Here is a 14,494-nt window from a genome sequence, read left to right on the forward strand (position 1 = left end):
CAGGAAACCAGTCACAAAACGACAAAGACTTCATGATTCCACTTACATGGGATACTCTGAGTAGACACAGGGAGTAGGATGCCAGGGGGACCGGGGGGGACTGAGTGGGGACGTTGTTGTCTGTGGCTACTTAAGTCTGTTGTGCAGAATGGAAAGAGTTCTGGAGATCAGCTGTACGACCGTGTGTGATACACGTAGCACTACTGAACTCCACCCTTAGAAATGGTCAAGATGGGGGCTCCCGGGTGGCCCAGTCGGTGAAGTGTCTGCTTTCGGCTCAGGTCACGATAGCTCAGAATCCTGGATGGAGCTCTGGGTCGGGCTCCCTGCTAAGCAGGGAGTCTGCTTCTCCCTCTCCCTCTACCCCCCCCCCAATTTGTGCTTTCACGCACTGTCTCTCTCAAATAAAAATAAAATCTTTTTTATTTTTAGTTGGTTAAGATGGTTTTATATTATGTATGTTTTACCAAAAAAAAAAAAAAAAAAAAAGGCCCTAGGAACTTAGCATGTGAAAACCAAAGGGCAGTGTGGCGGCCGGAGGGCGGTGGGCCAGGGCAGCCCACTTAGTCCTCACCACGGTCCACGTGTGTACAGCGACCGGCCCCATGTCTCGGGGGACACTGAGGCACCACACAGTTCACTTTCTTTCCAAGATCCCAAAAACCAGTAAGGGAAGAGTCGGGTCTTTTTCATAACAGCTTTGTTGAGATATAGTTCACGTACCATACTGCCGGCTCGCTTCAAGTTTTCCCTTCACATGTGTCTGGTACATTCCCAGCGTTGTGAAGTCTAATTCCAGAACATTCTCATCACACACAAAAATCCATACCCACTAAGCCGTCACCCCCGGCCCGTGCCGACACCAGGCTGCCTCCTGTCTCCGCGGATTTGCCTCTTCTGGACATTTCGTTTAAATGCAGGCTGACCGTGTGGTTCTTCGTGTGACTGGCCTCTCTCACTTCCCGTCATGTTTCCGAGGTTCCTTCCAGTCGTGGCATGTGGCGGGACGCCGTTCCTTTTTACGACTGAGTAATACTCCCTTTCTGGCTCTGCTACCTTTTGTTCGTTCGTCCCCAGATGGTCTCTTGGATCGCGTCCACGTTTGAGCTCGCGTGAGTCACGCTGCCGGGGACATCTGTGCGCCAGCGTTGGTGTGGACGTGTGTGGTCGTTCCTCCTGGGTATGCGTACACCGAGGAGCAGTGGTCACACGGGGTCCCGAGGTGGCTCTGTGTGTAGCGTTCTGAGGAAGCCCCGGGCTGCCCTCCACCCCCGTCGTGCCACGCAACAGGGCGTTTCACATACCGGAGGTGGAGGGACTTGAACCCAGCACCACAGACTGCGCCCCCACAGAGTCCCACACGGCCACGTTACCTTAGTGCGGGGAGGAGCCCGGAGACCCTTTCTGGGCCACCCCAGTCTCAGGGACCTCCTGTTGGTTTGGGGGCAAAGAGGATCACGGGGAAGTGGTGGCCCACACAAGCACCCAGCCTGGGGCAGGCCCTTCCAAGAGCCCTCCTGGTCCCGTGGGTCCCGAGCTTATGGGAATTCGGTGTCACTGACATAGGCACACCCGTGAGCGGAGGTGAGGAAGCTCCTGTGTGGTCCTGGTGGCTCCCGGGGCGCTCGGAGACGGCTCCCACGTGCCTGCTGCTCAGCGGCGGTCTTGAGCAGTGAGCGCGGACTGGCGGGCTTCAGGAGGCGGCCACACCGGAGGCTCTGGTGAGGTGTCCGTGGAGGGGGTGGGCTCCCTCGCCGACCTGAGCTGGGGGCTGCCCGGAGACGAGCAGGGAGGGAGCCGGGCAGAGGCCGCAGACGGGTCAGCCAGCCCTCTGCGCGGGCCGGCCGTGTCTTGGGCTCCAACGAGGGGCTCATGCTCGAGGTACGGTTCATTTTCCCTCCCAGGCTGGGTCTCCCTGACACCAGCCCGGGGCCCCCTGCACGCTGCCCTGGACTTTCCCCTCCGCCCTCTGGGCCTCTGCCTTGCTCCGCCAGGCCCATCCTCCCTACCCCATCGCCGACTGCCTTTCTCGAGCCGGAAAGACGGGGTGGAAATTTGTTCTCAAAGTTCAGTCTTTTTTCCTTCGGGGTTCAAAAGTCACTGAGGCAGTGACCAGTACAGGGAGCTTCACGACAAAGCTTAACCCCAGAGATCTTTCTAAAGAGCCTACGGTGTGCCATTTCCCCTCCCCCGTGGCTCCGTGGGAAGGAAGGGGAGCCCACCCCACTGCCCGGGACTCAGTGCCACGTCCCGGGTGACACAGCAGACACGGAGCACGGTGGGGTTCACGCCGGCTCCCCTGCTCGCGGCCGTCCTCTGCCAGGCCCCACTCCACACCTCCCCCCTCCCCATTAACTCCTGACAGACCTTTCTCAGGGTCATGCCTGCCACGGTCAGTCCAAGGCCACTGCTTACCCGCTGTGTGAACACCGGCAAGTTGTCAGCTACCTCACGTGGGACTCAGTGTCCCCATCTTTAAAATGGGCGGCATGGCATCAGTCACTGGGTTGCAGTGAGGATGGCGGGGAAATTTCACGCCGAGGACGTAGGTTCCCAACCCAAGGCAAGCTGGGGGAACCGGGCGGATGTTTATGGAGGACCGAAGTGCCCGGGGCTGGACTGTCGGAGTCAGCAAGGGGGCGGCTGCCCAGATACCTGGTCCCAAGGCCTGCAAGTATGTCGCCCACTCTGGGGCTAAGTGTGGCCCTTAGGGCCCCGGCCTCTGCACTCAGCCTCCCGAAGCCTCCCCCCTCCTTGTTTCTTGCTGCCCGTCCCCCTGCAGTGCCCTGTTCCCCAACAGGGACAACCTGTAGTCTGCCCTGCGTGCTCCCCTGCCTGAGTCCCCTGCCCCCCACCTGGCCCTGGGGTCCTCGTGTGGAAGACAGTCCTGTTCTATGCAGCCTAAAAGGTCTGGCCCAAGTGGGGCTGGGGGTGGGGGAAGTCAGGAGACTTTTTGGACTCCACCCCCCTTAACTGCCTTAGGGGTGAGGCTGGGGCAGGTCACTCAGGGACCAGAGATGCCCACCTCCGCCCCCCCAACCCCCGCCCTCCGAACCAGGAGCTGGGACCTGTCTGATTCTTGTCTCCCCTTCCCACCGCTTGGCCCCAGGCAGGTTCACTCTGGGGGGGGGGGGGGGCTCCCTGGTGCACTGCTGGGAGAACTGGCACCCCCCGCCCAGACAGGACCCCCCAGAGCTAAGCGATCCTTTAGGGACGGTTTGCCCATGCAGAGTGTTGCCGTTGGGAGCAAGGGGGCCAGAGGGCTTACAGGGTCACCTGTAAATGACCGGGTGTCACATCAGCGCCCGGAGCCAGGCCTCTGAGGGTCCCCGGTGGGTGGCCCAGAAGTTGGGAGTACCCCGCGCTTGAAGGCAGTGAGACCACAGTCTTTTTTTATCTGTTCTTTTCCAAATTCTCTTCAGAGGAGAGCCTTTCACAGTGACCCCCTCAGCTTCCCTCTGGCCGCTTCCCTCCCCAGCTCTTCAGTCCAAATTAGCCTGGTTTAACCGTCTGTAGTCGTTTCTGCCGAACAACAGAGAAGGCGCTGGCACCCACGTCCCGGGACCACACGTGGTCCCCAGTCTGGGGCAGCCGTGGTCGTGAGGCCCAGGAATGTGGCCCCTCTCAGCTCCCACGGCATCCACCCCTGCTGCGGGCCTGCTTCGCACCCCAGTCACGCCACTAGAATGTCCCGGAAAAGTCAAGTCACTGGAAAAATTCCCTGTGTTAAGGCCCCAAGGAGTGCTTGTCCCCCAAAGCCAGGACCCCGGCCTCCTCCTGTAGAGGGAGGTTCTCTCGCATCACCCGTGGTTCTTGCTGTGTGTCCCAAGAGGGCGGGTCTCCTCCAGAGTCTCGTCCCTTGTCCCTCAAAGGGCAAGGACAGAGGGAGGCCCCATGAGAGAAGTCTCGGTGAGCGTGTAGTAAGAAAGTGCTGTTTTCCAGCCCCCCAGGGGCTTATCTGTCACCCCAAGGGGGCATCAGGCCCTTTGGACGGTGGCTGGGGAAGGGAGAGGCTGCCCCGTGGAGAAGGTTCGTTCTTCCTGTCTGTGATTTCCTTACACCTGGCGTGGGCCCTTGGCCCTGAGGCTTCCGAGGCCCCCTCCTCCTCCACCAGTTCACAAGTGAGTCTTGATGCCAAGCCCGTGGTGAGTGCTGGTGCCGTGGGGACTCAGACCCCATCCCTGGACAGGTGGACAGCCAGGTGGGGGAAACAGCTCTGCAACCCCTGATCACACCCGTCGTCTGGAAAGAGGGAAGTCCCAAGGCACAGGGTAGGAGGAGGTCCTGAGGCTGGGTGGGCGGGGGAGAGCTTCAGGAGAGATGGCTCTGAGCCAGGCTTAAAGCATTAAGTGGGGAAGGGACTTCCAAGAACGCAGAACAGTGTGTGCGGACAGCGCAGTGGCCTGGGCCGTGTGGGACAGCATGGGGGCTGGACAGCATGGGGTCTGGAGAGAGTGGCCCAGCGTGAGGGTATGAGGGAGGAGCTGAAGGGCTGTGTCCAGGCTCCTTGGTTGGGATCCAGTCATTGGCCTAATGCCAGGGCCAGAGAAGGCTCCCAGGGGAGGGGAGGACAGACCAGGACAAGGACAGCTTGGGGAAGGGCCTGGTAGAAAAGGAAGCGAGGAAGAGTCCAGTACGGAAAGTGTAGGCTAGCCAAACCCCACTTCTGGCTCTCTGCGCAGAAGAGCAGAGAGCACGGACCTTGAAGAGCTGTTTGCACACTCGCGTTCTCGGCAGTGCTGCTCACGGTCGCTGGAACGTGGGCACGCCGCACGGGCCCGCGGCTCCGCGAACGGGTAAGCAAACCGTGATCTGTGCCTGCAGTAGAGTGCTGTACGGCCTCAGAAGGGAAGGGCATTCTGCCACCTGCTGCGGCCCGTGAGCCTGGACGTGACGCTCAGTGGAATCCGTCAGCCAGAGGAGGACAGGCACCGTGTGAGCCCCCCACACGAGGGGCCCAGCAGCCGTCAGATTCGTGGAGACAGAAAGCCACGGGGTGGGTGCCCGGGGCTGGGGGAGGGGGGCTGGGAGTTCCTGTTTAAAGGGTACAGAGTCTGAGTTTCACAAAACGGAAAGCGCCATGGGGGTGGACGGCGGTGACGGCCACGTATTAATGCGAGTGTGTTTATTCCCGTACGGCACATTTTGTGGTGTGTGCGCCTTTTAACACAGTAACACGTACGAAATGTTAATACGGAAACGCAGACAGAATAACAGGAGCAACCCGTCTGGGCTAGGGAGAAAGAGAAGAAGGTCGAGGGGTGGGGTGTGGCTGGGTGGGGACAGGCCTGTCCTGGGGTGTGGACGGATGTGAGTTTGAATCCCTGCTGGATCAGCTGGATCTGTCTGCTGGGCAGCAGTAACAAAGAGCCCCCGGCCGGGCGGCCCATGGAAGAGACCGGTCTCGCGGGCGGATCTGGGGTCTGGAAGTCCAAGATCAAGGCCCCCACCGATGCAGGGCCGTAATCCTCGGGTGCCCCCCGGAAGGCCTGGGGCTCTGGGAGCTGCTCTTTCCTCCCCGACAGGCTGTGTTTGGGGCTTCTCTTGCTGGGCCTGGGGCTCTGGTCTCCACGTAGGGGGCTGAGTGACCCCTGGGCCCCAGGAAGGCTTGTGTGGGCGTCTGTCTTCCTGTGAAGCCTGTGGGTCTTAGATTTACGGTTTCCCCCACCCCTGTCAGGCCCAGGCTTCCCAGAGAGTGACCCGACAGCTTCTCCTGGGACCCCTGAAGCGGGAGAAAGTAAAAAGCACCAGGGGCGGTCACCTGGCCTGTTGGATGGGTCAGAGTCCCCCGATCAGCAGGTGGTGGACGGCGGAGAAGTGCCACACCCCAGCCTGGGAGAGGGGGAGCCCCCTCCACGCTCCTGGTGTCACTCACGGCTGGGACGGCCCTGGACTCCGGGCAGGGAGTGACTGTTGACGGGTGGATGGCTGGCTCCTGACGCCATGCCTCTGACCACGCTCCCTCCTTCCCGCACCTTCTCAGCACATCCCTCTTGCTCCCTGCCTTTGCAGTTCACCCTTGTCCCACCTCCTCCTCCTCCAGGAAGGCCTCCTGACCTCACTGTTCTGTTGTCTTTTCTCACTGTCAGTTTTGGGGTGGATAATAAATTCACAGTTTATTAGGAGTCAAAGCTACACCAAGGTGCCTGGCGAAAGCTCTCTCCCAGCCCTGTTCCCGCCCCCACAGACAGCGAGGTTCGCGGGGATGGGATTCTTGGGGAGACAGATATATATAAACTTGCATATCTGTTCTTTCCCCTGTGTTGTTTTTTTTTTTTTTTGCTTTTTAAGCATAAATTGGTATTCAACCACACTCCCTGCTTCCCGTCCCACTCTGGCTTTTTCAGCCGACAGCCGTCTTCGCAGAGACACCTGTCCCTCATTTGAGCTGTCGTGCCGTGAGCCGCAGAACAGGTGACACTCGTATCCCTGACTTGTCACCCGCCGTGGACATTTGTTCCCGGTCCTCTTTTGTTGTTGTTGTTGTTGACGACCGTTAGTGCTGTAACATACCATTCGGGGCCGAGACCTCCCTCTGCATGCTTGGGGCTGTGTCTGCCCACAGAGGTCCGGAAACCAAACCCCCGGCCCGAGGCTCGGTGTCGGCGAGGTCCTCACGCAGTCCCTGCGGAGACGGGTTCTGAGTTTACACCGCCGGCCGGTGTCCCGGGCCTGGTTCTCGCAGCCTTACCACCCATCTTGTCATCCCACGGCCCGGGAGTGGAAGGCCCCCTTGATGTCACCTTCTGTTCTGGGGGCGCCCAGGTGTGTTTGCTCATGCGTGCGGGCCCCAACGTGCCTGGCCGCCCTCTTGTCTGTGTTCTTCGTCACTGTCCATCTTCCCTCTCCAGCTAGCTCACAGGACCCCAGTGGGCCGCGGAGTCTTAAGGGTCTCCCCGCTCCCTACCCTCCCCCCCACCGCCCACCACCAGAGCGTCCAGCCTGACGTCGGCCAGCACACTGAAAGCCCTGACCGTATCGGCTCCAGGCGTGGGCATTTCCGCATCTCTGTGGCCAGCTGTCCCTCCGTCTCCCGCCGTGCCGACAAGGGGTGCCAGACCACACTCAGCCGGCCCTCGAAGCTGGGTCCCTCCACCCCGGGACCACCGCCTCCCAGATCCTGAGTTCTGTTGGAAACCGTGCCAGGTACCAGCACCCCAGCCGTCCCACCCTCTTGCCACACTTAACCCTCTCCAGGCTGCAGGTTCAGGGACCAGCTGGGCCCCCGAGCAGCCCTCCCCGGGGCCTGCGTGCGGTTTCCAGCTGTCCCCAGAGGTAACAGGTGCCAGCGCCCGTAGAAACACCTGCCCACCCCAGGGCAGCGAGTAGGCAGCTTCTGGCCCCTTTCAGCCTCGGGGGGCTCACTCCTGCCAAAGACGATTAGCCCTGGGGTCACCCCCTCCTGTGCGGGCAGAGAGGATATTGGTGCTGTGGAGGGCCCAGCCTCTGGGGCCCAGAGGGTCTCCTGACTCTGCCCACCACCGCCACTTAGCGCTCACACGTGGCCCATTCTGCCCACTTACCAGCTCACAGCCTGTCAGGCCACTGGCCTCCGTGGGCCTCAGCTTCTTCATCTGCAAGATGGGCTGGTACTGCCCACATCCTACACTTTCTCGCCTCTTCCCTGTCACTGCCGTCTCCCTTCCTCCCTCCCTCCCTCCGTCTCAGGGACTTGGGCAGACGGAACTTGGCCCCAGGGATGTTGGCCTTCGCCAAGTGAGGATTTTGATGAAAGTTTTGATTTTAATGATTTTGATGACTTTAATGAAAGTTTTGGGCCCAAAGCCCATGGAAAGCCCTCGGGGCCTGGACCTCGTCACCACGGGGCAGCCCAGGGAGCCAATGACAGGCATAAACCAAGCACAACCAAATGCACCATCGTCGGGGAGGCACCGGGGGGAGGTTGGATCATGGGGGATGAACGGGCCCCGGGGGCGTCCACGTTGAAGTTGGACTCCGGTGGGAGTTCTGTAGGCGTGTTTTTACTGACACCTGGCCCCCGGCCAGGTGCCTGAACGTTCCAGAAAGTTCGGGGATCTGGGTAGTAAGCAGAGCCCTGTTCTGACTGGGCCCATGTGGCCAGGGCAGCCGGAGAGATCAGCCCAGCAGGCTGTGTGCAGGGGAGCAAGGAGGGGCAGGCTGTGGTCTGGGGACAGAGCGGTCATGTCCACCCCTCTCCTGTCCCCTCCCGAAGGCTCCCCCCATCATTGGGGTAAGTGTTGCCTTCCCAGTGGAGGAGAATGGATAGCGCAAGGACTCCCTCATTCTTGGACCACCTTCGGTTCAAATTTCATTTCATGGATTTGGGACAGAATCCTACAAAGACAGGACTGACTGACCGTGGTGCACGGTGGTCCCACCAGTCCCCCCCCGGGGAGCTGTCCCACACCATTTTTCAGAGTCTTTTCCACATTTCAGCCCTTTACTCTTCTTTGTGGGGCCTCTGTCCACTTCCTTCACCACCGCGTCTTCTCAGTAGCCTTCGTGGGTGCCGTGGGCCGAATGCTTATGTCCACCCAAAACTCATATGCTGAAGCCCTAACCCCAGATGGGGACTGTATTTGGAGGGAATTTTGGTCAAATGAGGTCAGGAGGGTGGGGGCCCGACCCCATAGGATGAGTGTCCAGGTGAGAAGTGACACCGGGGAGCTCGCTCACAGCAGAAAGGTGGCCACAGCAAACCAGGAAAAACATTCTCTCCAGAAACCCCACCAGCACCTCCGTCTGCCTCCAGCCTCCGGAACTGGGAGCAAGGCATCTCTGTTTCAAGCCACCCGGTGGCAGGTGCTTTGTTCGGGAGCTCTGTGTCCCCTGTGTCCCCCATAGAGCTCCCCAACCTTCCCGGGCCCACGCAGGGAGGACTAGTGGAAGGAGCCCAGACTCAAGGCTTGTTCAGACCTTCCTCCACCACTGACGGACTGGGTCCTGGCCTCAGTGTGCCCAACCTTGGTAATGGGAGGGCGAAGAGAGAGGCAGGAGCTCAGGGCTCAGAGGCACAGTGAACAGTGTTCCTGCCCTTTCTTCCTGGCTTAAGGCTGAGCTCCTTAAAAAGCGCTCAGTGCCAGTGCTGTCCCCGAGGACTGTCCTGGGAAACGTTGTGGTAACACGAGCATTGTACTCCAAACCCCGCGTCGTGCCAGGAGCGGGCCTTTTGCTCCCAAGGGCTGCACTGAGGCTCCCAACATCACGCAGCCAGGGGTGCGGTCCAAGCCTGGAATGGTCCGGGTGCCGATGGCGTGAGGGTTGACCACAGCACAGCAGTCAGCGGCCCGAGGGGAGCAGAGGGTCTGGCTCCAGGTGGAAGCTTCTTGCTTTTGAGCAAGTGAGGGACCGCGGAGTTCCAGAACTGCCCAGTGCAGATCCGGAGCCTGCTGCCACACGTGGTTGTCCGAATTCAGATTAATTAACACCCGATCGAACCAAAACTTCTTCGCCACACTAGCCGCATTCCCGAAGGGCTCCATAGCCACGTGTGGCCAGTGGCTATCAAGCGGGACAGTGCAGGCACAGGACATTTGCACGATCCCGGAAGTGCTCCCGGACAGCCCTGGTTTAGGGTTTAGATGAGGGAGAATGCCGGGTCCGTCGCGGCAGCGGCTGGCCTAGTTCGGGCGTGGTCTCAGCGGGTCAGACCCGGCTGGGCTTGCCATCCCTTGAGGGCAGGTCTGCACCATGGGCCTCTCGACAGGGCAGTTGTGCGGGGTGTCCATTGCTGTGGTTGGGCCTTGCCTGGCCAGGCTGGTGGGCATCGGTTCCATTGGGAAACCATCAGCCACACACAGACGTAGCTTTTCAGCTTCGCGCCCAACACCACCTCCAGGAAGCCTTCCCTGAGCCCCAGGGAATACATATATATATAATACATCATCCCCTCTGCCTCCCCCGCAGACCGCCCTGGGCCGTGGAACCATGGTGGACAGGCCACGTGTTCTGACTCGGGGAGCCACAGGATACCAGCCCAAAGCACAGGGAGGCACAGGACAACCCCAGGGCGACCCAGCTTGCAGGGAGTAGCGCTAGGGAATCGGAGCTCACACTCCTTCCTGACTGCCAACCACAGGCCCTCCCAGGACAGTGACAGGGGCCCTGAGGTGTGACTGCCCAGACTCTGGGCTTGGGCACCTGGAGCTCCAGAGGGAGGCAGGCCTGTTGGGGCAGCAAACCGCTGAAAGTCCCACTCAGGGTCCAGAGCTGGCTCGTTGGCACAGGCCACTCTGTTTTCTCTGGTTTACATTTTGCGTAGCCGACTCCCGACCCCTCCTCAGAGGCAGCACCAGGGAGCTCTGAGGAATCCCCCCCCCCATCAGAGCTCCAGGTGCAGACCCCACGGTAGCCACTCCCACGGGCACCCATTGCCATCCAGGAAATCGACTCCCCCCAAACCCTAAACCCCAGACACTTGAGAACGGTTTGGGGTTTGGGAAGGGAAAACAAGGTATTTGGGGGCCAGACGTGGTTTTTTGGCCCACCCAGTGTGTTTTTTAAAAGTTACACCAGCGATGTTTAAACATTGAGAGAGCTCACGAAACTCTGGATTTCCATCTTCCCTGGAAACACTGGGAGGATCTTGTGACCCAGGGCCCACGGGGGTAACAATTTCTCCAGCAGGGAGGGCCCCCCCACCCCAAGGCAGCCTCCCCCATGGCCCCTCACACAAGACCAGGTGCTGGGCCCCTTTGTCATCGGGTCATGCCCAGCGAGTTCCGTGGGTACAGAAAAATTATGTCTCTGTTCTTCTCGCCCAAAAGTGCAAGGAAGAAAAGCAGAGTGAGAGGCCCCCCTGTGTCTTGGTGCAGGTGAGAACCGTCCCTGGGTGTCACAGGCAAAGTGTGGCTTACTCAGCCCTGGTTCTCCTCACCTGAGGATCTCAGCTGCCTGCCCCAGCCGGCCTCCGAGTGTAACCTCCGTTCTAGACATTTCCAAGCTCTTCCTTGATCGAGGGCCTCCTCCCAGCCTCCTTCCCATCCTGTTTGGTTTCCTGTCCCTGGAAGCCCTGCGGGTGCACCTGTGCCCAGCTCCCGACCTTGGGGTCTCCGGCAAATACTGCAGACTCGGTCAAGGCAGTGGGGACTGGCCGCAGCTCCTCCTGGCCCTCCTGACCATCCTTCAGGGGGGCTCCCAGCTGGAGGGGCACGGGGACTGGCGTCTGCCTCGGTGCCTGTCCGATGTGGCCAAACTCACAGGTTTCTGTGTCCAGCGCCCGCATCCCGGAATCCCCCAGGGTCCCCACTTTGGACTGCAGCGGATGGAGCCTGAGCTGCCCCCAACCCCGAGGGAAGATGGGACCCAAGCAGGAGCGGAGAGGGGCACACAGAGATTGAACCGGGAGATTGCTGGGGAGATGCAGGAAGAAAATCTCAAAAAAAACCCAAAACACACAAACCCGATTGGCTGCCACCCCCCGCCCCTTCAACCCTGCCTCGTACATGTCAAAGCTTTTTTTTTTTTTTTTTTTTTTTTTAATGGACTTGGGTGCACAGAATTCGATGACTCATCATCCTCGGTCCGTGACAGACCTATTGGTCCTGCTTTTACTTTACCTTTGTTTGTTTGAAGAACGGCACCCCCCACGGCGACCGTGACACGGATGGCCGCTGCCGTCTACCCGCGCTTATCTTTCCTTTGACTTCTGCAAACAGCGTGCTCCCCAGCATCTATCTGAGAAAGCCAGTCTGGCTGTGCCTCGCCTTCTGGGGCGTCCTTGTCTCCCCCGGCATCGTGTTCCAAGGCGTAGACGGGTGTAGACGGTTCAACCACATCACCGTATAAACATACATATCTTCTTGGCAGTCAAAAGAGCCACCGTCTGTATAAAGTGAAACGGATGGGTCTCAAAATACGTTGGACCAAAGGACCCAGAACAGTCCCCACAGTACAAGGTCACGGCGGTGGGGCTCACAGCAGTCCGACCCGTGCGGGTGGGAGCTGGGCCTGCCTCTCGTGGGTCGGAGGGGCTGAGAGGAGGGGACAAACGACCCTGCAGTGATGGGAACGTTCGTATGTCAGCCCAGCCGGCGTGCACGTGGGGGTATCCGTTTGTCACAGCTCATCCGGCCACACCCCTGAAATCCATACGTTTCATTACAGTAAATTGTGCCACAGTTTTGGAAGAGTTTGGGGTAAGGAAAAAAAAGGTGTAGGAAATGATGATCCAAGCCCTGCTTTGATCTCATGAAAAGCATGTCTCGCCCAAAACGATGAGGGCCCTTTGGGAGCTGCTGCTTGGCTCGGGCTCCGTGACAGGGACATCGCCAAGGGGCTTTGCAGAATGTTTCCTTCTCATCAGCACATCACCTCCTCACTGCCTCTGCCTTCCCTCAAACCTGCGTCCAGGGGGACCCTGGAGGCCCACCCAGGGGCATGAGCCACGTGGCCCAGCCACTCAGTCGTGGCATGAAGGAGACCCAGGGGGGAACCCGAGCAAGAAAGACAGCTTGTGCCTTTGGCCTCCACCCAGCACGCCCCCTCCAAGACTGCTCCTCTTTGGTGGGGACGTGGCAGCCGCGTGGGGCATCACAGATCAGACGTCCGTGGCTCTGTGCATTCCCGTAGCTCAGCCGCCCCTGGAGAGGCCAACACTCATGAAAGACCCAGCGTTCCCAAAGTGCCCCCACTTCACCCCTGGCAAAGTGTCCCCACTCGCCCACAACCCTCTCCTACCCACTTCCTGGCCTCTGTGATTCTGCCTACTCTGAGTGCCTGGGCTGGGACAGTCCCAGGCCAACCAAGACAGTTGGTTTCCCTCCCTGTTGGTGACACGGTCCACGGGCACTGCGCGTGCCCAGCAGAAATGCGCAGCCCGACGAGGGGAGAGCAGAGCCTTCTTAGGTGGACAGTGCCCTGCAGGCAGGCTCTCGCCCAGGCTGGGCCAGCGGCACGTGGCAGTGTGTTCGCTCTGTCGAAGCCCCTGGCTGGGCAGCTGACCGGGGGCCCTTCCTGACCAGGAGGGCCTAACCATCCAGCAAGGGAGGCTGGTACCACCACCCCCAATCTCTCTGGTTTTCCAGTTTTGGCCCTACAACTTCAGCTGTACCTTTTAGAGCCTTACAGCTGAGTTCCAGTGCGTTCAGCAGTGAAGAGCTTTGCCCAGAAACCCTGTTCCCACTGTGGGAAGAGATGACGGTCCTACTGGACCCCTTCCCTGCCATTTTTACAGCCGGAGCAAATGCCCGCGGGTCCCTGAAGGACAGAATTAAGGCTAGCTGGGTATCAGTTAAGTGGAGACCACATTGATAGAACCTTCCAGAAACAAGCTACCCCAGGATGAAAGGAATTGCCTCAAAAAGGAGTGAGCGTCCCCTGCCTAGGGGTATGCAAATGGGAGCTCTCCAGAGTCCCATTACTGAAAGAGATGATGCACAGCCCCCACACACACACCCCGGCTTGATTTTGTGCCCCCGCTGTGTTCCCCTCCCTGTCTGGGGGATTTCAGGAGCATCCCTGTTCTGTGGCTTCAGTGGGGAACCTGTTGTAAACTGTCCCACAAATTAAACCCTCCAGCTCCCTTCCCTCTGCTCACTGACCTGACCTCACAGATCGGAGCTCTCAGAGCAGGTCTGCTAGACAAGTTTACCTGGAAATCTGGAAATGGCCCTTCCCGGCGGCAACACCCCCCCCACCCCCGCCCTGCCCCTTGCCTCCTGCTTGAGGTCCGTCGCCAGAACAGGGCTCCGACTGGCCGGGGCTTGCCAGGATGGCTGAGGGGAGGCCGGTGTGAGGGCCCCGCTCTGCTGGGTTAGGAATCCGAGAGTAAACAGATCGGGTTTCCAGTGTCAGCTGGGCTTTCCATAACAGGCGCCACAGCAGTGGAAAATGAGAATGTTCTCTGAGATGACTCAGCCTGCCGGCCCCCAGGTGGAGGCAGCCCCCGGCCTCAGCTCTGCCCCAGTGACCAGCTGTCGGCCAAGCCCCAGGGGATGGCAGCGGGTTTCCAGGCTCGAGGACTGTGGTGCACGTCACGGGGCTCGCTGTCAGGATGAGGGCAAGTGCAGCCACCTTGGCCGCCTGGCGGGTTGCAGTCCTCAGTTTCCCCATCTGCGAAATGGGATCAGCAGTTCCTCTGCCAGGGTGTGGGGTGGAGGGGGGGTGTGAAGGGAGACCAAGGCAGTGCCGGCGGAGAGGTGCACATTGGAAGCTTGGGAAGAGAGCTTGGACCACAGCAGCGCGAACCCTGGGAAGTACAGAATTGGCCCCCCACCCACCCACCCACCCCTCCCCCGGAGAGCCACCTTCATCGGGGAGGGGAAGAGAAGAATTACAGAAGAATCAGAAACGAAAGAGGCGCGTCACCGTCAGAAATTGGAGGCCGTGGGGTAGATTCCACGTCCAGGGGAAGGCCTTGGCCATCCCCGGGTGGGGTCTAGTTGATCAAGGGCAAGGGCAGGAGAGCGGGAGAAAAGGGGGAGGAGTCATTGCTGAACTGAGCCGGATCCTTCCTAAGGCAGAGGCTGGCCAGTGACGATAGCCGGAGGGCTGGGGTGACCCGCTGGGGGAG

The sequence above is a fragment of the Enhydra lutris genome, unplaced genomic scaffold (assembly GCF_002288905.1).
Source record: "Enhydra lutris kenyoni isolate GAN:26980312 unplaced genomic scaffold, ASM228890v2 scaffoldscaffold13, whole genome shotgun sequence".
NCBI classification, from domain to species: domain Eukaryota; kingdom Metazoa; phylum Chordata; class Mammalia; order Carnivora; family Mustelidae; genus Enhydra; species Enhydra lutris.